Below are 22,585 nucleotides of genomic sequence, written 5' to 3' on the forward strand. Positions count from 1 at the left end.
CTGGTGTAGTTACACATAGTTTGGAGTTTTTCAAGTTTTCCTGGGGACTAAGTGAACAAAACTCAATAATTTACTATCCCCAACTCAACATGGTTTCAGACCAGGGTAGAATACAGTACAGTACAGAAGGTAACCATTTGGAATGTCGGAACCTTCTAGAGTGAGTCCTGAAACACAGAGACCGAATGGCTGAAAGATCGGACTTGTTTTATGTCAAGTCCGAGATGCCATTTCTAGGGTTATTCCCTTTTCTCTGAGGTATAGTGATCTCAGAGTGGGGATATATAAGTTCTGGGGGTGCATGGGGCTTACCAGCTTGCAAAAGGTTCTAAGGAAAAGAGTGATTTTTGAGATTCTCTGCTCTCTTGTGTTTTCAGTCTTAATTTTTCAGGTTGCTGGCACTTGGCATTTAGAGTGCCAACATTTCAGTAGGAAGCCATACAGAGACATCCCTACTCACATTTATTAACACTGTAAATCTATAAATAAACTAAAGACAACTTGAGGGTTCCTTATTCTGTTTTTTAAATTGTTTATTAAATTATCACCTAAGACATAGACACACATACATTAATAGAAAAGAAAACAAACAATATTAACACATTTTTCATTTACATGCATTATGCATTGCATGTTTTTATTTCTTTATACAACTGTCATTCAAAGCAACATTACATTAACTACTCAATTCCTGTCTTCTCTTAAACCTCACTCTCCCTCCTGAACATTATTCTGCATGTATATTCCCAAAAATTCCATTTATTTCTTTGCAATGTGTTGCTTTCTTTTTCTGAAGATCCCACTTCAGTTATTTTATCTTTGTACAATGTTCAATACTTGAAATACAGCTGGTTTAAATGTTGATTTCTATTTCCTAGTAAATGCTTTTTTGGTAACCAATAGAATTAAACTTAATAAGGCCTTACTATATCTAGGCAATTAAGATCCTGTGCCCCATTTGTTCCCCCAATATTTCTGACAGAGTACTCTGTAGGGAATTTTTAAAATTTACCAGTTTATTATACTTCCAAAAGACACATTCCCAGTTACCTCTTTCTTCCCCATCACCCCTCTAACATTTGCCATCTGCAAGAGGAAAAAGTCTTTTAAGTCTCTTTGGGGTATAAAAGTACCTATACAAACACTTCCAAGCAAAAATCATAAACTTTCTGGATTTTGTTGCATACATGGGAATCATACATGTGTCCCCTGTTTTCCCTTGTAAATTGCTTTTCCAGTCTCTCATCCCTCCTCTGATTGATTTTTATAGTTATTATGTAATATTTTATATGCTATACTAATTATTAATTTTTAACAGCAATGTTTGTTCTAGATTTGACTAAAAACTCTACTAGAGTAGGTCCTGCATTTAGTACTCTCCATCCCATTCTGTTTGGCTATACTCTGATATCAGTTTCTGACAGGAAGGCAGTCTCAAACCTGCAGTCCATACTTCTTAGCCTCATCCCAATCTATTACCTTTTCCTTTCTAGTTGTTTGCATCCAACACCTTGGTTCCTTTGCTAGTTTTCTCAGGTAAATTCCAACCCCCTCTTGCCTATTTTCTGTGTCCCTACTTTCAGTCAACCCTATTTGGAAAATCTTCTTTCTCCTTTCCTGAGTTGGCTTAGTTCTTAGAATACTTTCTACAACTTTATGAATCAATCCATCAACAACCTTTTTTCCCCTTTTTGGAATATGGCGTCAGGTTGTCACTTCAACAATGACAGTCAGCTAGAGCCAATGTTCAAACTGCGAGGTGGCTAGCCCTGCCACAGTTGTTCTTCCATACCACACACACAAACACACACATTTATTTGGAATGTGAGAGGAAACTGGAGCACCCAGAGAAGATCCCAACAAACACAAGGAGGACATGCAGGAACTATCGCCCTATAACCCTGACTAACCTGGTCTGCAAGACTATGGAGCTCATCATCATGGAACTCATTAACAGAGACATTGGGAACCTCCAAACATTGGACCCTACCCAATTTGGCTTTGTTAAGGGCAGATCATGCCTCCTAAACCTGGTGGATTTCTTTGAGACAGTTACCAAGGCTTTAAACGAGGGAAAGGAGGTCCAGACAGCATATATAGACCTCGTAAAGGTTTTCAACACCATTCCTCATTTTGGTATTATAGACAAGCTCACCAGCCTGAACATAAACCCCTACGTCATGAGGTGGGTTGCCAATTGGCTCATGGATAGAACCCACACAGTGAGAGTTGCAGGCTTTTGGTCCAACTCTAAACCGGTTACAGGTGGCATCCCCCAGGGCTCAGTCCTGGGACCCCTCCTGTTTGGTATATACTTCTCCGAGGTACAGGCAAGCATAGGAGGACTATGGCTGACCATGTTCACAGATGACTGCAAACTGGGGGCCATAATTGACCCTCCGGCTGATACAGACACCCCCTCTAACTTTATATACTAACTCTAGGGTCGCACTACAGTGGGGAAAAGGCCATTTATATCTTTCAACAAAATGAGTTTCAGTGAAGTGAGCTTTCAGTGAAGTGAGCTTTCAGTGAAGTGGTCCTAGTAATTTCATTTTCAATCAAGTGAGTTTTCAATCAACCGTAGTAGACCCATATATATATATATATATATATATATATATATATATATATATATATATATGTGTGTGTGTGTGTGTCTGTGTATACATACATATACATATATATATTTATATATATATATATATGTGTGTGTGTGTGTGTGTGTGTGTGTGTGTGTGTGTGTGTGTGTGTATACATACATATACATATATATATATATATATATATATTTATACATATATATATCTATATATGTGTGTGTGTGTGCGTTTATATATGTATACATACATATACATATATATATATATATATATATATGTGTGTGTGTGTGTGTGTGTGTGTGTGTGTGTGTGTATACATACATATACATATATATATATATATATATATATATATATATATATATGTGTGTGTGTGTGTGTGTGTGTGTGTATATACATATACATATATATATATATATATATATATATATATGTGTGTGTGTGTGTGTGTATACATATATATATATATATATATATATATATATATGTGTGTGTGTGTGTGTGTGTGTGTGTGTGTGTGTGTGTGTGTGTGTGTGTGTGTGTGTATACATACATATATATATATATATATATATATATATATATATATATGTGTGTGTGTGTGTGTGTGTGTGTATACATACATATATATATATATATATATATATATATATATGTGTGTGTGTGTGTGTGTGTGTGTATATATATACATATATATATATATATATATATATATGTGTGTGTGCGTGTGTGTGTGTGTGTACATGCATATATATATATATATATATATATATATATATGTGTGTGTGTGTGTGTGTGTGTGTGTATACATACATATACATATATATATATATATATATATATATATATATGTGTGTGTGTGTGTGTGTGTGTGTGTGTGTATACATACATATATATATATATATATATATATATATATATATATATATGTGTGTGTGTGTGTGTGTGTGTGTGTGTGTATACATACATATACATATATATATATATATATATATATATATATATATATATATATATATATCTACATGGGTCTAGTTCAGATCACTGAAATCCCATTTCACTGAAACTGATTTCGATGAGACCAAATCACCTAATTTCCAAAATACTGAAAATTCATTTCACTGAATCTCATTTCACTGAATTGTAAGCTATAGACTTCCCAGCAGTAGTGGCAGTGTGTAGAGGACTGTGAGGCAAGTAAAAGGTATATACCCTTTTCCCCACTGTAGAGCGATCCTGGAGTGAGTATATATACTTAGAAGAGCACCCCACATTGGGGGGTTTGGGGGAAGTAGCCCATCACTTAGTTTGGTTTTATGTTGTCTGGTTTCTGTTACTAGGATAAGTAAGTAGTTTTTAAGTTGTGGAAAGAGGTAATCATTAGTTTTGTGAATGTGTTTGTCTATGGTTTCCCATGTTGTCTTTTGAAATTTAGCATTGTAAGCTGTCGGTGAAATGAAATTCAGTGAAATGAGTTGTCAGTGTTGTGAAATTTAGGTGATTTGGTCTCAATGAAATGAAAGTCAGTGAAATGGGATTTCAGTGATCTGATGTAGAACTATATATATATATATATATATATATATATATATATATATATATATATATATATGGATTCACTTCATAACACTGAAACTTCATAATACTGAAAATGACAAAACTTCATAATACTGAAGACCAAAATACTGAAAGCTCAAAATACTGAATACTCAAAATACTGAAACTCAAAATACTGAAAACACATATTATGCGTAAACTCAGCTTAAACAACATAAATCATAGCAATTTCTACCAAATATACCCCCTGCTAATTATATATATATCTACTCCAAGATTGCACTTAACTACACTATGTGCAATCTTGGAGTTGATATATTTAATTAGCAGGGGTGTCAAGCAGCCGCATATATTTGGTAGAAATTGTTATGATTTATGTTGTTTAAGCTGAGTTTACGCATAATATGTGTTTTCAGTATTTTGAGTTTCAGTATTTTGAGCTTTCAGTGTTTTGGTTTCAGTATTTTGAGTTTCAGTATTTTGATATTTCAATGTTATGAAGTGAATCCATATATATATATATATATATATATATATATATATATATATATATATATATATATATATATATCTACATAGGTCCACTTTGTAATCTCAAAATACTGAAATCCTGAATTTCAGTATTTCAAGACCACATGCATGAAAACACAGCAACCAGAAAATACACAATCCCGACTTTTGCAGTCCTGACAAGAGAGTATAAATATCTGCTAAGCCTTTAACAGGGCATACAAAGTACACACACAACAATGGCGTGTGTGACGTTTCCCCCACCAGGAGCAATTGGAACTGTGTATGAAACCACAGTCTTCCAAAAAGGAAATAAAGTGCTAATTATCGAGGGTTACATGTTCCATTTGGAGCGTACAGGCAGTGGAAGGAAATATTGGTGCTGCAAGTGGAAATCGGCTCTCAAATGTAAAGGTAGGCTAAATACAATCAGTTTACCTACCGGTGAGCAGCTTAGTAAAACAGTAGCCCACAGTCATACAGGTGACCCATCAGAGGAGGAGAAATACCACATGTGCAGTGAACTAAAACATAGGCCTGCGGTGTCCATCGATGCACCTTGTCTGTTGGTAGAGGACCTACTAATTTCTACTTCTGTGGACCTAGTACCTGACCTTCCCACTAGATGTGCTTTACTGCAACAGGTGGGAAGGGTACAGAGGAAGCAAGCAGCAACATCAACTAACCCACACTTAACCCTGCACACCCTGAATGTCCAAGGCTACCCAATTAAAACAGGAACATTTGTGGAGAAAAGAGTAGTGGGTGTCATCGGTGAAAATGCAGTGGTAGTGTTCAGTACCATAAATAATTTGCTTGATTTAAGCCATGCCACCATTTGATTAATAGACAGCACATTCTTCTACAAGAGGCTGATCTTTAGACAGCTATACAGCATCCACAGGCTGGTGTGGTATGAGGGATATAGTAAATCAGTCACCTTACTGTACTGCCTTATGAAGAAGAAGTCCATAAGAGCCTATAATTCAATGTGAGACTGTATGTTCCATTTACTAGCGGAGCAGGGCTTCGAGACAACTTTAAAGTATGTGTTATGTGACTTCTACATAGCCGCAATCAATGCAATCAAGAGTATACATCTGAACATTAATGGAGTAAAATCTGAAGGCTGTCTCTTCCACTTTGGTAGAAATGTGTGGAGGAAACTGCAACAGCTTGGGTTGGCTCATTTGAATAATATGGACAAGCCGTTCCAGATAGCTGTGAAGTCATTGATTGCATTAGCCTTTTTGCCAGAAAATGAGGTGTCATAGGTGTACCAGACATTGAAAGAGACAGCTCCCCCAGTAGGCAGGGAATTGGTTAAATACTTTGGGGACTGGTACGTCTTGGGAAGAAAAGGAAATCCGCAACACAAGCAACAGCGGAATGTAGGTTCCGCCCATGTTCCCTATCTCCTTTTGGAACATTCATGTTCTAAATAGATTATTCCTCCCCTGAAATGAATTTCAGTGGAGGCGTTGCACTGTTGGCTCAAATGTTTAGTGGGTGCCAAGGCAATGGACTTGTCTGTGCTGATGAAAATGCTGGTGTGGGAACAGGATAGGGTGGAGGAGTTGAAGAACCACCTAGCAAGAGACGTCTGTTGCTGAGAAGACATAAGCAGTTTGAGATGATCCTCACAAATAAGGAGACATACAGCACCTCCGATTTCCTAAAAGCTATAGCTAGGGTGCCAGTGGTTTATGATGTGGGTGGATTGTTTCACTGGGGATGATTTTGCAACTGTTGATTCTACCTCAGTGCCCTTTCCTAAGAAGAAGTCTACCCAAGTTGCATGCTAGCCACTCTTGCATGTGATCTTGTGACTGTCTCTTTTGCTGAACCATGAATTGTCCACCATGAAGCCATTTGCCAGACAGAAGTCTAGAATGACCTCTCCTTCTTTATTCCTGTTGCCCCAGTCATTTGGACCCAGGTAGTTCTTATAGTCTATTCTGTCTCTCCCAATATGAGCATTCAGGTTATCCATTATCAACACCAATTCATGTTGTGCTAATTTATCTATTAGGTCCTGCAACTACTGTTTGAATGCCCTCTTTTCCTCACTATCACAAACTTGCTGTGGTGCATAAGCTGATATTGTGAATAATGCCTTATCCTTACACTAGAGTATGATTGCCGTGAGTCTGTCACTAATTCTGACAACATCCTTCAATGTCTTCTGAAGCCTCTCCCTCATCATAGTTCCTACCATTTCTAGTCTGTCCTCTTCCTGGGTAGCAGACTCTGGATCTCAAGCCAAGTGGCTTTGCTGCACTGCCTTCCATCTTGTCTCTCGGATACATAGGATGTCCAGCCTCCTCATTGCCGTCATGTCATCCACTTCCAAGCTGCACCCGGGTACTAAACCTACACAGATTACAACAATTCTTAATTCTTGTTTGGCAGGTTGATTGTTTTTTATTTCCAGTTTTTGCTCAACAGAGTTATCCCAGGTAACCCAAACTGAACAACTGTATGGCACATTCTGGAGTGCAGTGCCCTTCTTATGATGCAATGAATTATTAGTATTGGAAATTAATCCATGCACCTCGGGTGGAAAGAGGACCCACAGCCTTCTGACCTTCTAGCACTAAAGGCAAGCATGCTACCTTTTGTGCCACTGACACAATCAGTGTGTATACTGTAGAATAACTGCAGAGGTAACACCAACTAATGCCCAAGCTGATTTGGGAATGAATACGTGATGGCACCAGGGAAGTGGCTTAATGGCTTAATAGTTAAAGTCTTTGCCTCACAGGCACAAGATACAGGGTGTGATTCTGACCACAGATTTTTGTCTAGGCTTAAAATGGTCCTTCAGAGCAGTTAGCTTAGTATTCTCCTATGAACCTATAAACCCGTGTAGAAGGAGTACAGATAAGTCTGAAAGTTAAGAAAGCACCAGGTAGTGACAGGGGTAGCAGTGAACAGTTAAATAGACTGAAAACAGGAAATACCTCAATTCTGTGTTGTTTGTTTAATTAAAGAATTAAGCATCATGCAGAAAAAAACAGGCATCATTGCTCTAATATAAATAGGTGATTGCAGTAAAACCTGCCCCCCAAGTTACAGATCAAGCAGCCTCTTATTGGAAAAAATAAAGTTTTGGAATGGGGAGGCACTTTTAATACTGAAAGTAGTGAGAGATGCCAGAGCCATGGACAGAGTTAGCAGACATAATGTGAAGGCTTGTCAGTAGAGGAAACTATCTGTATTTAGGGATATTGTATCAGAAGATACGGATAAATGAGCATAGGTACATATGTTGTTATTGGACTTTTATTAACCTTTAGATACTATCATTCATGAGTTGCTGTTACTCAACTAAAATGCATTTTGGTATGACTAAAATATCAGTCCAAAGGGGGAGGAAGCACAGCTGTCTGGAAGGTTTTCTGAAATTCAGCTTAATGGTCAAATGGACAGCTCTGTACTGGAAAAAAAAGAGCTTCTTACTGCTTTAATGTATGAGCTATTGCTCTTTTGGATTTACAGTGGTGGCATTGCCATCACAGAATAATTGTTAATGTACAATGTACACAGACAAGGTCACAATAGTGTCCAGCCTTCTCTCTGAGGAAGACCTTGTGTCTGAGGAAGATTGCTGCAATATGTGCAATGTTAGCAATGAAGCCAAGGAAAGGCAGCTGGGAGAAGCTTGATGAAAAATCTGAAAAAAGACTTACTATGAAATGCAGAATGATGACTTCAAAAAAAGATGTATAAATGATGCAATACAAACCAAATGAAAACAGTTCACAAGGATTTGTACAGAAGTGTAAACAATGGACTCACGTTTGTTGGTCATATAGGAACAATTCCTAATAAGACTAGACAGAAAATACTACTATTCACAGAGTTCTTCGCTATATGATGTCACTACATAGCACCTTGATAAGACAAGCTCTAGAGTTTGGTATCCACCCAGTAGGTAGTGGGTCAACAGAATGGAAAGATTTAGAACAATTTGTTGAGAAAGCAGTACACATGAAAGATCTATAATACAGGCAAAGACTAAAAAATTAGTTTTGTACTCTGCTATGCAAAGAAGATTAAAGGCTGATGGATTTTGGCCTTCAGAACAATAAAGGATGAGGAACAATATGAGTATACTGTAGTACATCCTGCCAAACACAAATTAAAAGTAAGAGGTGATTAGTATGGGATTACAGCAAGTAATACAATTAACACACATTTTTAATGCAATGATGCTTTCTGTAGTGTCTTTAAATCTCAACGGTCTCACAGATAAATACAAAAAATAAAGAGTAGTGAACTATATTAAAAAATGTAGAGTGCAAATAGCTGTGTTGCAGGAGACACAATTAGAAAGAAGCGAACATGTGAATTTGATAAAGAAGGGTTTTCCAGATGGTTATTCAGCGGAATATCTGGGACAAAAGAAAAGTGGAGTACTTATAATAATTTGGAATATGAACTCCAGTAGTGATAGAATAAGATAAAAAAAAAGATAATAATAGCAGATTTGTATTGCTAAGGGGTTACTAGCAAGGGAGGAGGATTACACTGGCATGTATTTATATTCCACCTAAAACTGCTATAATGGAGCTTAAGAAAATTCTGGGAGAAATAATCAGTTTTCAGCAAATAATATTACTTATAGGTTGAGATTGGAATGTGATTTGCAACAGTGAAGATGTGTCTGGGGGGCCTAGAAGGGAAAGTATAACAAAGAAGGGTAGATTTTTGAAGAAATTTATGAAAATATTTGGCATGGAAGATGTGAATTCAGTAATAGGAGTTCATAGTGAATTTCCATATTATACCCTGAGATACAAAATCTGGGCTAGGCTAGACAGAATTTACATTTCACAGGAACATGTGCATTTAATTGAAGGTCTTGATATGTGCCCAATAACTATTTCAGATCATGTGCCAATAATAACTAAAATAAAAACAAAGGATAATAAAATAAAAATGAGACACTGGTGTTTTCACACCTATCTGTTGAAAAGATAAGAATTTAAGGAATGGGTAGTGGAGGTTATTCAGGAGCTATTACAGAGGATAGAAATTTCTTCTGAAAATATAGCTAGGGAGTGGGATAAAATTAAGGTGGAGTTTTAAAATAGGATGCAAATAAAAGAATGCGAGCTATGGCTAAAAAGTAAAAAGAATTATTTAGAGGGCCTGACAAATGTTAAAGTATTGCAGAACAGGGGGACTCTCACAGAACAAGAAGAGGAGCAACCGCAGAATGATGAGCAGAAAATAAGGGATTGCATCGATAATATGCACAAGGTTAGAAAGATTGCTGTTAAGCAACTGTTCTTTGATAATAACAGTAAAGCATAAAACATCTAGCACAACAACTGAGGCAACAGAAAGTAGAAAAGGCTGTCAGCAAGCTTAGGGAGCCTATAACAATGAAGGTAACAAGAGATCCTGTAGAGGTATTAGAAATATTTCAGAAATGTTATGAGTCTGTATAAAGCCGAGAAATATGGAAATCAAGAAAAGATACAAATGGAAATGTTTATTGAAGAATTAAATTTATTTTACTTTGTTGACCAGGATTGTCCGACTGAGCTAAAGAGCCCTTTTTCAGCAGAGGCCCGGGGAGAAAAGCTCCAACATATTATACAATTTTCATTATAAATTAGCATTAAACAGCAATGTTACAGGATTATTACAAGGCATTAAGTAGTTATACAGTGTTATACAGTGTCAATAATCAGGAGTATAGCATAACTATTTCAAGATGTATGAAAATAAATATGTCATTAAGACAAATATAGTTTTTGGGGTAAGTAGTTACAAAAACCCAGTTTTATCATAATGTAGTTGCACGAAGGCAAGACAATTACAATAGAATGTTTCTCTGAGGTAATTTGCTTAATAGATTTTAGAAGACAGTAGAAAGAGTATTCAAGGAAGATTAGACAGAGCTAGTGAGAAGAGTGAGTTAAGGTCTGAAAGTAGATTAAGGTATGGGAAGCGGGGGATGTTTAAGGAGGGAGAGTGCCAAGGTTACAGGTAGATGAGGCTCGATTACTAATGGTTAGGACAGGAGGAAATGAGATAAAAATTGTGATGTATAACCAAGTTACAGGAAAATCCCCAGGAGTAGACAGTATTCCTGTAGAAGTTTGGAAGCTAGGGGGGAAAACTGATAAAGATCTAGAAGGTTTTGTTTAACAGTATCTTAAGAGGAGGAGAAGTACCAGCATCCTGGAAGAAAGCAGTGGGAGCTGTAATACCTAAAGAGGGTAAGGATCCAAAAGATCCAGCTTCATACAGGCCCATTTCAATATTAAACCAGGATTATAAAGTGTTCATGTCTATAATGGCTAAAAGAATGACAAAAGTAATGCCAAAATTGATAGCTATGGATCAATGTGGTTTTGTGGAGAGGAGACAAATATCTGACAACATTAACAGAACACTAATGATCCAGAGGGAAGCAGAATGTAAGAAGATAGCATTGTTGTTGGTGGGTCTTGGTGCAGAAAAAGCATTTGACAGAGTGAGCTGAGACTTTATGAGTAGGGCAATGGAAGCAGGTGCACTTCCTGAAAAAATTATAAATTTGATTAGGAGGATATATGAGGGATCAGAGGCAAAAATTAAAGTGGGCGGGGTTCTCTCTGATTCTGCTTAAGTAGAGAAACCAGGCAGGGGTGTCCTCTTTCCCTTTGTTACTTGAATTATTAGGTATGAATTATTAGGTAAGAGGGGGCTGGAATTTATTGGAGAAATCTGGCAAAGGAGCCAAGGTATTGGGAGCAAATAACTAAACAGGGAAAGGTAATAGAATGGGAAGAGAGACCAAGTATTTATTTGGACTGCAAGTTAGAGATTGCCTTCCCTATCAAGGATTCATATCAGAGTATAGACAAAGAGAAAGAAATAGAGGTGTCCTAAATGAAAGACCAGCACTGGTAGAGTTTATAGTAGAATCTAGAACAGAAGCTGCCATTAAAAAAGGAATAATTAGTACAGCATATAAAATATTGCATGATAACTATAAGAATCAATTAGAGGAGGTTAGAAAGGATTGGGAGGAGAGACTGGGTAAGCAACTCACAAAGAAACAATGGGAGGATATATGTATGTCTCCCAAATATGCAACAAAATCTAAAAGATTTAGGATTTTTACTTGGAAATATATACATACAGTAGATATTTATATACCCCAAGTAGACTCCAGAGAATTTTTCCTCAGGTAGATGGCAAATGTTGTAGGTTCAATGTGGAAGAAAGAGGTACTTGGGAACATATTTTCTGGGAGTGTAGGATGCTGGCAGATTTTAGGGATTCCCTGCGGGATGCACTGTTGGAGATACTGGTTGAGTGAATTGGTGTGACAAGGGTGATGATTTTTCTGAGCTATGATTCAGAATTGGAATTGCCTAGATGTGATAAGGCCTTGCCGTGTCAAATTATGGTGCCTACCAAAAAAGCAATTACTAGGAAAATGGAAATCAAAATCTCAAAATCCAAACCGACTGTACTAGAAGTAGGGAATATAATAACAGATAAAACAACTGGAAGTGAGATCTTTAGAAAAGGGTAGGAGCAAACTACATAGGAAAAAATGGGAATTGTAGGAACAATACATGCAAGGGAGGAATGAGATTTAAAAGGCGGTAAGACTTAAATGAGCTATATAATGTTTGAGTGAGAAATATTGGGCAGATTATAAGTGATGTATAATGTTTACAACTAAAATTAAGTCAATATAGTTTGTGATGTATAATGATTGCAAGAAGGATTATGTTAAAATGGCTTGTTTTCATTTATATAAATGTATGATTGTCTATGTTGTATGTGATGGTTTAATAAAGATGTTTGTTTTTTAAAAAAAGTAGCATAATTAATACAAAGAGGAAGCAGTGAGTGGTACAGCAAGAGTTATACCAAAGTGTAATATCAAATTTTGTAAATGATTTCAAAGTGTTGGTAGATAGCCATCTGAGGGCACATATTTTACCTGGTACTTCATGACCGAACTTGGGCCAGCCCATTCAGTTCAAAGTCTTCAACCTATGCTACATTGTTTTAACATGTGACATCAAATAACATAAATCCCTGTCTTTGACTATGACATTACATAACATACATCCCTGTCTCTGATAAATAAACCCAATAATTTATTGAGTTTGTCAACAATCACTGCACCACTAAACTTCCCATTCTGTAATCAGCTTCTGATAAAATCAAACACTGTCTTCTTGTATTACACTTACTGCAACAGACTTTTAATTTTGTTTAGCTTAAAATCTAATCTTGTTTGAAATCAGTGTAGAGCTAGTGCTGATGTGAAAGCAGAAGTCAGAGGACAATGTCTTACCTAGTTAGGTGATCACTGCAAAGTGGGTGCTGTTATGAATCCCCTAAAAACCCTCATTATTTTCCATGAAGGCTATGACTAGACAAGTGCCAGGTGTACCGAGTCAGACTCAAACTCAATTCTAAGATGATAGTAGTCTTTTACGGTGTTAGTCCTGGATTTTAATGACCACACTGTGACAAAAGAACATGGTTGAGAGGTTGGCATAAAGGTATAAGGTTAGATTCTCCCCAAGGGAAACTGGCTAAGCTTAAAACAGCCCACAACAGCAGCTAACCTAGTATGAACTAAAAAGAAAAAAATATATATCAAGCTTCTTAGAAACAGTGTGATGGACAGCTGACGATAAGAAATAAATCATGTTTTGCTATTGCTATGCAGTAAACACAGACTTGGTAAAAGGGGGCTACATTACAATAACATGGGGAAAAATGAACACTGAAAAATTGCTGCAGTTGAAAAAGTGTCAAAAATAACAGATGTCAACTTAAGATCTTTAACTGAATAAATTCAAATAAAGAAATATGTAAAGTACTAGAAAAAGCTACAGTAAAATAAATATCAAGATAGATGAAAGAAATGTCTAATATCACAAATAAATCCACCAACAGTGTAAAAAACTTGAGAAACGAAAAAAAAAAATAAAAAATATATAACCACACCAGTGGTACAACCAGACACTGCTTTCTTTATTGGGAACCAATGTTACTAAGCACTTTCACGCGTCAAATAAATGTGCCCCAGTGTTCGCTAATTTAGTCCTGTTGGAGTGGGAAAGAGAACATGTCTTCTCATCAGTTCACATGTCCAAAACAGTCAAATACCTAAGGTTTTTGGATGGCATTCTTATCTGTGGAATAGTAATTCGGATGATATCAAGGACTTTGTTGAGTTTTTGAACAATAGTACCACATTCCTTTCATTTATACATAGACACCATAGGATGGAAATGGACTATTTAGACATTTTAATAAAAAAGAACAGGACAAACTGACCTCTACCATCTATAGAAAACCTACCGTTTCTAATATGCTACTTCAATTTGACAGTTGTCACCCCCTCACACGTCAAAAGAGGGGGGTTGTTAAAGGCCAAATGGTCAGGCTGTCAAGACTAATTAGTGAGGATGAAGATTTTGAAAGGGAGATGTACTTACTAATTGGCATGTTTAGAAATAGAGGTTACCCCTTGAGTATGCTACTCAAATTCAGGAGGAGGATTTTTAAAAAATGTCTAACAACGTTTTATCCAATTTTGAAAAAAAAGGTACTTTAAATGAGGGTAAAACTGTTGGCATATTTGGTACTGATGTTACGGTTGTACACTACAATGATTGTCCCCAGCTTGTAGCCACATTAAATAGGATGTGGGGGCCAGTTTTGATGTGGAAATGAAGAAAAAATTGGGTGAGAAGCCAAGAGTGTACTACAGTAGAGGTAGAAATTTGAACAATTCATTTGAGTCGAGTGACAAATGTCAACAAGTCAGTTATAAGTCCAAAATGTACAAATGTGGAAGTTGTACATTTTGTCAGTTCATCAGTGATGGTCCCTATGTCTCTGTGGAGGGTTATCAAAGGTCCTTGGAGTGGCCGGGCCTCTGTACTTGCACTGCAAGGAATGTTGTATATGTTGCTATGTGCACAGTGTGCCCAGTGTTTTATGTGGGTAAAACCACACGGACTTAGAGACAGAATCAGTGAACATGTGAGAGATAAAGAATAAAAAGGCATATAGTGCTCTATATAACCAGACTATGTCTTGCTCTAATTATAAAAAGGTTTTATTTTTTATTCTTGACAAAGTTAAACAGAATGAAAGGGGTGGAAATGTTAAAACCGAAGTTGACTTGAGAGAGACCAGGTGGCAATTAGGACTAAATGCCAAACATTGGCCAGGTCTCAGTGATGGTATTTCCATTGCCCCTTTATTAAAACAAAGGGCTATGAGAATCGAGTAGTTTGCTCACACATCAAGAAGGACAATATTGTCAGTGTCTGGAGTTGTATAATATATATTTTTAGCAAGCTTTTGGTTTCTTTAATATTATTATTTTTAATAAGGGTTGTTTATGTGTCAATAATATGATTGTTTCTTTTAAAGTGGGGTCACTTTAAATTTGCTTAGTTCTCAAGAATTTAGTGGTGATGTCACTGATTCATTTTATATAAAATGAAGTGATCACTTTTTAAATGTTGACTCTGACGAAACCTTGTATTTGATGGGCGAAAGCACTTTGTCACATTGTTTTCCAATAAAGAAAGAAATGCCTGAGATATCTGCAATACTAAAGGCAGAAGTATTGGATGAAAGGAAGAAACAAGACTCAATATGGTCAAGTTCATATGCAGAAAAGAAAGCTATATTAACTGATACGCCTGCAGCAAAGTCAAAGGTATCTGAAGATGTGTATAAGCAAAGGCACCCAGCCATGGTAAATATCACACAAAACAGAATAATAGCAGAGAAGTGCAAAGTACAGAAAAGTATTCATCTCACCAGTACAGAATGTAAGAAAAAACAAAAAGGAAGCTGGGGTGTTGACATAATGGTAAAGGTGTTCATCTCACAGACACAAAGTGCAGGGTTTGAGTTATGAACCTATGAACTTTAGGATACTGCTACCTTTGGAGCTTTCTTTTGTAGTTGTGGGTTGGCATAATGGTTAAGGTGTTTACCTCACGGATAAAAAATACAGTGTTTGAGTCTCGCCTGGAATGCATGACTTGGCCTAAAAAGGCCCTTGTGGTCATCAGCCTAGTATACACCTATGAAATTGTATCAGCTAAGACGTGAAGGACTTGAAATGCAACTCCAGATGCAAAGAGTGCTCCATTGTGATATTCAGTAATAGAGGCACATGCTCAGGAAGTGAGAGAGGAAATGAAACAATGTAGCAGTAATGGAAGTGGTTCACTGAATCGGGTGCAAACTGAACAAGTAATAAAGGAACCACACTAATGCATCAGTGATGTCTATGACCCATGAACAACATTTCATAAACTGTGGAGAATCATTCTAAAACCAAGACGTAGAAGAAACACTAGGAAACACAAATTTTAGAATAAAACTGTTAGTACGAAAAGAATGATTTAAGACAAGACTTGCAGGATTTAATAAAAATAGTTAAATATATTAATACATATAAAAGAAAGAGGCTACGGAAAGTGCGTAAGACACAAACTGTTAAAAGACTAATAAAACCTATAAATGCAGTAATTATAACCGTCGCTAGAGAGAACATTACTGTGCAACAGAAAGTAATAAAAAGAAAACAAAAGAACTGAAAGAATGCCGTCATTGAAAGGCCTATTACAGGCAACGGTAAAACACTTAACAAAATAAGTAAAATATCTTTCAGGAATACAGAAAAAGAAATCAGTCCACAAAACATTCTTAAAAAGATTTGTGTTACTCCATTTCTAACAATAAATTAAAAATCTCTGGAAAGGATGAAAAACTTCAAAGATGCAAGTGGGGGAATGCAAACAAAGGATAGAAAGCAAAGAATTTACGTATGGCACAAAGAAGTTCTGTAAGGATCTTTGAAAAATAGCAGCAACTTAGACCACAAAAAAAAAAAAATAGCAAAAATTAATAAATTCTGGAAAACCATCTACAAAGATCTTGTTGAACACAGCAAGGATGCTGAATGGATAAAATATGCAAAAAAAGATAGTCTAATATGGAAGACATGGAATAGCACAAAGTAACTGCGACTGCACTACAGACAAGGTTAAGAAAGGCTCCTGGCTAGAAAACTTTGGGCCCAAATGCTTCAGCCAAATGTTTACATGATTTTAGCTTTCAGTAATATCTACTTGCATGTGTTCCCTGAAAAGACACCAAGTGGATAATTAGGTTGCAGGTAGACAAATCATTTGGGCTGAATGATAATAAGTCACAGTCACACAAACTATTGTATTCATCTCCGTTTATAAATATTTCAAACCTCACGCTCATAGAACAAATCATGAAAAGAACAAGTTTAGGAGCAGTTGTAGCAAGAGGGTTAACACATAAGCCTAACCTTATACAGAGTAAATGGCACTAAAACAATATGTATGACAGCTGTACAAGAAAACCTAATGTATATATCTAAAAGGAAAAAAGGGGTGAGGGTGACAAGGACAAAAAACTAACATATAAATTACTATAGAAGTGTGTACTTATATAAATGACTATTCTATGCTGAAGCACTTATATGTATAATAACAACGTATATTAGGCTCTCACTCAAATACATCTAATGTTTTAATGACCTGTCCAACAAAAAGGGCTTCAAAGATAACTTATAGGTTCATAGGTTGATACTAGGCTATCTGTCCTAGGGCATTTATAAGCCTAGCCAGAGTGTGTTTGGCTTTCGCCACCCTTTTAGATTAGTTGACTGTGCCTCTGTATAGTAGGTCACAGAAGGTAGCCCTTTTAAGGTTAGTTTACTGTACCTCTGTCAAGCAGGGACACAGAAGACATCCCAGGGGTAAACTTATGATCTCCCATCCACTCGTCAAGATTTCTCTTGAAGAGGGTCAGTGAGGGGCTCTGCCTAACATGGATTGGGATTTTGTTCCAGAGTGAGGGGAGCCTCTAGGATATGAATCTGTCCCTCCAGCATGTCCTATTTATTTCTGTGCTGTGGTTCAAGTCCCTGGAGCGTGTAGCTCTAAGGGATTTGGATTTACTGAGGTGAAGCATGTCCATTAATTCTGGGTTGGACATGGCTTTATACGTCAGACACAGATCGCCTCTGAGTAGGCGGTATGCAACTGAGTAGAGCTGGAGTTTCTTTAGCCGAGCTGCATAGGGCATCTGTTTGAGCCCCTTGATCCTCTCGATGAGGTACTTTTGGGGTCTTTCCAGTTGCTGCAGGTGTCAGGTAAGGTACATACCAAATGGGGCATTTTATTAAATTATGGGCCTGATAAGTGATGAGTAGAGGGGCACAATGACCTCTCTTGATCTAGATGTGAATCCTTTCACGATAAGGTGGGCTATATAGAAGGTCTTTCTAACCACTTTGACAACGTGATTGTCAAAGGAGAGATTGCTATCTACTTGGGTCCCCAAGTCCCAAATTACTTCTTCCGTACTTAATGGATTACCACCTATGTGGTAATTTGTGGGCACTTTGTTTTTCCCAAAGGGGATGACTATGCACGTTTTGGCATTTAGCTTTAGGCCATGGCTCTGGCACCAGTTATCTGTCTCTGTGAGACCCTTTTGGAGGATGCTTGTGTCAGCTGAAGAGTCGATTACGGCACCCAGTTTGCAGTCATCTGTGAACTTGGTCAGCCATAGTCTACCCGTGTTAGCCTGTACCTCTGAGAAATATATACCGAAAAAGAGAGGTCCCAGGACTGAGCCTTGTGGGATGCCACTTGTAACAGGCTTAGAGTCTGACATGGCACCTGCTATTCTGACCATGTGGGTTCTATCCCTGAGCCAGTTTGCAACCCATCTTGTGACATAGGGGTTGATATTTAAGCTGGTGAGCTTATTTATGATGCCTGAGTGGGGTATTGTGTTGAAGGCTTTTGCGAGGTCCAGGTAGGCTGTGTGGACTACCTTCCCTTCATCTATGGCTTTGGTAACTGTTTCAAAGAAGTTTACCAGGTTCAAGAGGCAGGATCTGCCCTTAACAAAGCCAAATTGGGTAGGATCCAGTGTCTGGAGGTTCCCAATGTCTTTGTTTATGATTTCCATGATAATATGCTCTATAGCTTTGCAGACAAGGCTAGTCAGGCTTATAGGGCGATAGTTTCCAGGGTCTGTTGTGGCACCACCTTTGTGGAGTGGGACCACTGTTGCTGTACGCCATTCCTTGGGTACATATCCTGTAGTAAGGCTGAGATTGAACAGTGACTTTATATGAGGGTTTAGTTCTTCTTGGAGCTCATGTAAGACACAGCCCGGGACATCGTCTGGTCCCATTAATGCTGTGCCTTTTGCTTTGGAGAGGGCAGTTCTCACCTGTGCATCTGTGATCCCAGGAAGGCTACACTCTGTTGGGATAGACATTTGCTCTTTTGGGGGGGGGGGGGTTTGCACTGAACTTTTCTGCCAGGATGTTGGCAATGTCTGTGGGTTCAGTGTATTTTTTATCATTTTGCACTAACTCAGAGCATATCTGGGAGTTGCCTCCCAGGTTTCTGACATAACTAAAGAAGGCCTTGTGATTATATTTAGAGTCTTGTGCAATTTTTCTTTCGAAGCTGGCCTTAGATGATTTTATGAGGGATCGTAGTTTCTTGCTAGTACTGATCAGAGACGCCTTCCCTTTTTGGGATTTTGCTCTATCATGTAGTAGCTTTCTCCTTCTGTTGTATAGCTTATTTATGGCCGGGGTCTACCAGACTGCCTTTGGAGGAGAGAGTGTTGGTTTTATTTGGGATAGCATGCTCCATGCATTCCTGTAGGTGTCCATAGAATGCTTTTGTAAAGGATTCTGCATTTTGGGCCGTATTTTCCACTGGCCCGGGGGCTTTGAAGGATTCCACCTCAGTTTTGAGAAGTGTGAAGTTTGCTTTTGAGAAGTTCTTCACCGTGGTTTTCTTGGCTAGGGGGGGGACAGAATATGGATGTCCAGTGAGATTAGTTTATGGTCTGATCTTACAATGAGTGGTATACCTCTGGTGTGGAACATAGAGACCCCATGTTGGTGATGACCAGATCCAATATGTTTTCCCCTCTTGTGGGAGTGGTGACCAGTTGTTCCATAGCATTTGTGTTTATAAATTCTAGGAACCGTTGGGTGAGGGTGTTTGGGCTTGAGTAGTTTTCCCAATCAATGTTTGGGTAGTTGAAGTCACCCAATATAATGGTGTTTGGAGAGACCTTCATATTCTCCAGTGTTCTCAGGAAAGCCGAGTGAGGTTCCTGTGTTTGTGAGGGTGGTCTGTAGCAGGCTACAAACTGAAAGGCAGTTTTGCCCACTGTTAGTTGCACATGGATGGTCTCTGATGCTTCGTGCAGTGCCACTAACCTGGAGGTGTGGGTATCTTTGATAAATATGGATACTCCCCCTCCTTTTGTGGTTCAGTGCGAGTTTTGGGGCCGGAAAGCATGGTATGAAGTAAAACTTGTTAGTGCTGGGGTGCTCTCAGGAGCCTTGAACCAGGTTTCTGTTACTGCACAGATATCGATATTCTCCATACTGAGGAGAGTCTCGAGTGCATGCATCTTGAGGTTTAGACTTCTGGCGTTGAGCAGCATTACCCATAGTTTTTTTTTTCTTTGTGTTGTCTATGGAGGTGGGTTTGACTTTTGTGCCTTGCCTAAAAAAGGCACTATGGGGGAGGCAAGAGCCTTTGCCAGTATTCGAAAACCCAGGGGTGACAGGTGCAAGCCGTCCCTAGTGAAGCAACGTGGCTTGTCGAGCATGTCATCCCAGGCTTACAGACACTGGATCCCCTTTGAATGACACCAATACTTTAGCCAATTGTTAAAATTGATCATTTTGTCTTTATACTGTGGCATCATTCTTGGTGAGGGTAAGATGCTACTCAAGGTCAGGGTCATACCGGCCTGGGCTACATGATTAGAGAGCTCCTCTATGTCTCTTTTCATGTAGTCCAGGGAGGTACGTCTCAGGTCATTCACACCAGCATGGACAATGACGGAGTCATATTTGTACTTGATTTGGAGTGACCTGAGTGCTTGTGTTATGTGGCAGATCCTGGCACCCGGCAGGCAGCTTACAGTGACTTTCTCCTTGTTCAGCCTGGTGAGTGGGACGTCAGTATGTCTGACAATAGAGTCACCTATTACAAGTGTATTAGGTGTGTTGTTTAGCCTTAAGGGCTGTGACTGTGTGGCACACTGACTTTGTGAGCTATGTGGGTATTGTTTCGTGGTAGGGGTTGCTTGGATGTCTGCTTTGGAGGTCTCTGCTGCTTAGGCAGATTTTTATTTAGAGCCTCCGAGTATGTTTTTGTGTGTTTATGTGTTTGGTTTGCTGATGCGATAGGTCTATGTGAGACTGGATTTGTGGTGTGTGTGGTTACCTTCTCCTCCTGACAGGCTGTGCCAGTACTGGGTTGAGAGAGCTTAGCCTCCAGTTTGGCTATATAGTTGCATCTCTCACATATATTTGAGCTTGTTGGGAGGAGGAGAGGGTGGTCTGTATACATAAGGCAGTTGTAACATTGCCTCAAGATTCCCAGATTCACCAGCTGGGCTGGAGAGTAAACCCGAAACTGACCTTTGGACATGCCTGAATAATATAGGGAACTACTTATTGACTGATTAGAAAGGACCAATAGGGAGTAAGTGCTTAAAAGGAGTATAAGAGGATGTAGTGCTTAAGTTTATTAGTGTTTACCTATGAGATTACTTGTACGAGCAAGTGCAGGGCATTAGAATGAAAATAGAGTGCTTATTTTGAGATTTAGAGCAGTTCTAAGGGAAAAAGTAAAGAGCAAACTTTGTGGAGCCGGGAATAGTTTAAACCTGTTTAAGCGGCGCTGCCCGATGCTGCTCTGTGCGCAAGACCGTGCAAAAAGAGAGAGTTGCATGGTTTTAAGAGAGAAAGATCAAGGAGTTTGGAATTGACCCAAAATAGCCAATAAAACTACAGCTTCTAGGTAGTAACCATTCCTACAGGGACAGGCAGGCTGCTCAGTGTTAACCACTGCCACTGGTGAACACAGAGACTTCCCTTTAGCCCAAGCAAGTACTGGCCTCCAAGAAACTTACAAACAGTTCAGAACAGCAAATCTGTAACTGAACTTTCTTAAATTTCAGAAAGTGGGAAAAAAGCAAGATTTTTTGGGGGTTTTTTTGTTTTAGTTTAAAGGTAGCAGAGATACACAAGTAGCAAAATAGTCAGAACAGTGCAATAAATGACCCCACACTTGAGTGCTAGGCCAGAGTCAGGTAAAATGCAATTTTAAGAAAACTGATTTTAAATTAAGTGCAACACAGGAAATGCAGTAAACAGGCTCTAGATGTGTTCTAAATACTGTTTCTAATACAGATATCAACTTTAGCAAGCCGGAAAACACCGCAAAGTAGACGGCAAAGCAGTAATTTTAAACAAAAAATTAGAAGAAAATAATTAAAATCTCAAAAGTGGCTCCTTTCTTCTCTTAGCGTTTTCTCTCCCTTGGTAGGCGCTTCAGCGACAACTATCAAGCCTGGAAAGACACCAAAACCATGAAGCAGCAGGGTTTTAAGTGACAGAGATCAAGGAGTTTGGAATTGACCCAAAATGGCCAATAAAACTACAGCTTCTAGGTAGTAACCACTCCTACAGGGACAGGCAGGCTCCTCAGTGTTAACCACTGCCACTGATGAACACAGAGACTTCCCTTTAGCCCAAGCAAGCACTGGCCCAACTTACAAACAGTTCAGAACAGCAAATCTGTAACTGAACTTTCTTAAATTTCAGAAAGTGGGAAAAAAGCAAGATTTTTTGGGGTTTTTTTTTGTTTTAGTTTAAAGGTAGCAGAGATACACAAGTAGCAAAATAGTCAGAACAGTGCAATAAATGGCCCCACACTTGAGTGCTAGGCCAGAGTCAGGTAAAATGCAATTTTAAGGAAAAAAAACAATTTTAAATTAAGTGCAACACAGGAAATGCAGTAAACAGGCTT

The 22,585-nt window shown here is 38.2% G+C and overlaps 1 protein-coding gene across 1 annotated transcript in view; it reads right to left on the reverse strand.

Annotated features, from left to right (window-relative positions):
• Window positions 1-22,585, reverse strand: part of LOC122803234 (NXPE family member 4-like) — a 313,911-nt gene that overhangs the window by 53,588 nt on the left and 237,738 nt on the right. The gene's annotated exons all lie outside the window — the stretch shown is intronic.

The sequence above is a fragment of the Protopterus annectens genome, chromosome 5.part1, assembly GCF_019279795.1.
Source record: "Protopterus annectens isolate FY-2018-M chromosome 5.part1, PAN1.0, whole genome shotgun sequence".
NCBI classification, from domain to species: Eukaryota; Metazoa; Chordata; order Ceratodontiformes; family Protopteridae; genus Protopterus; species Protopterus annectens.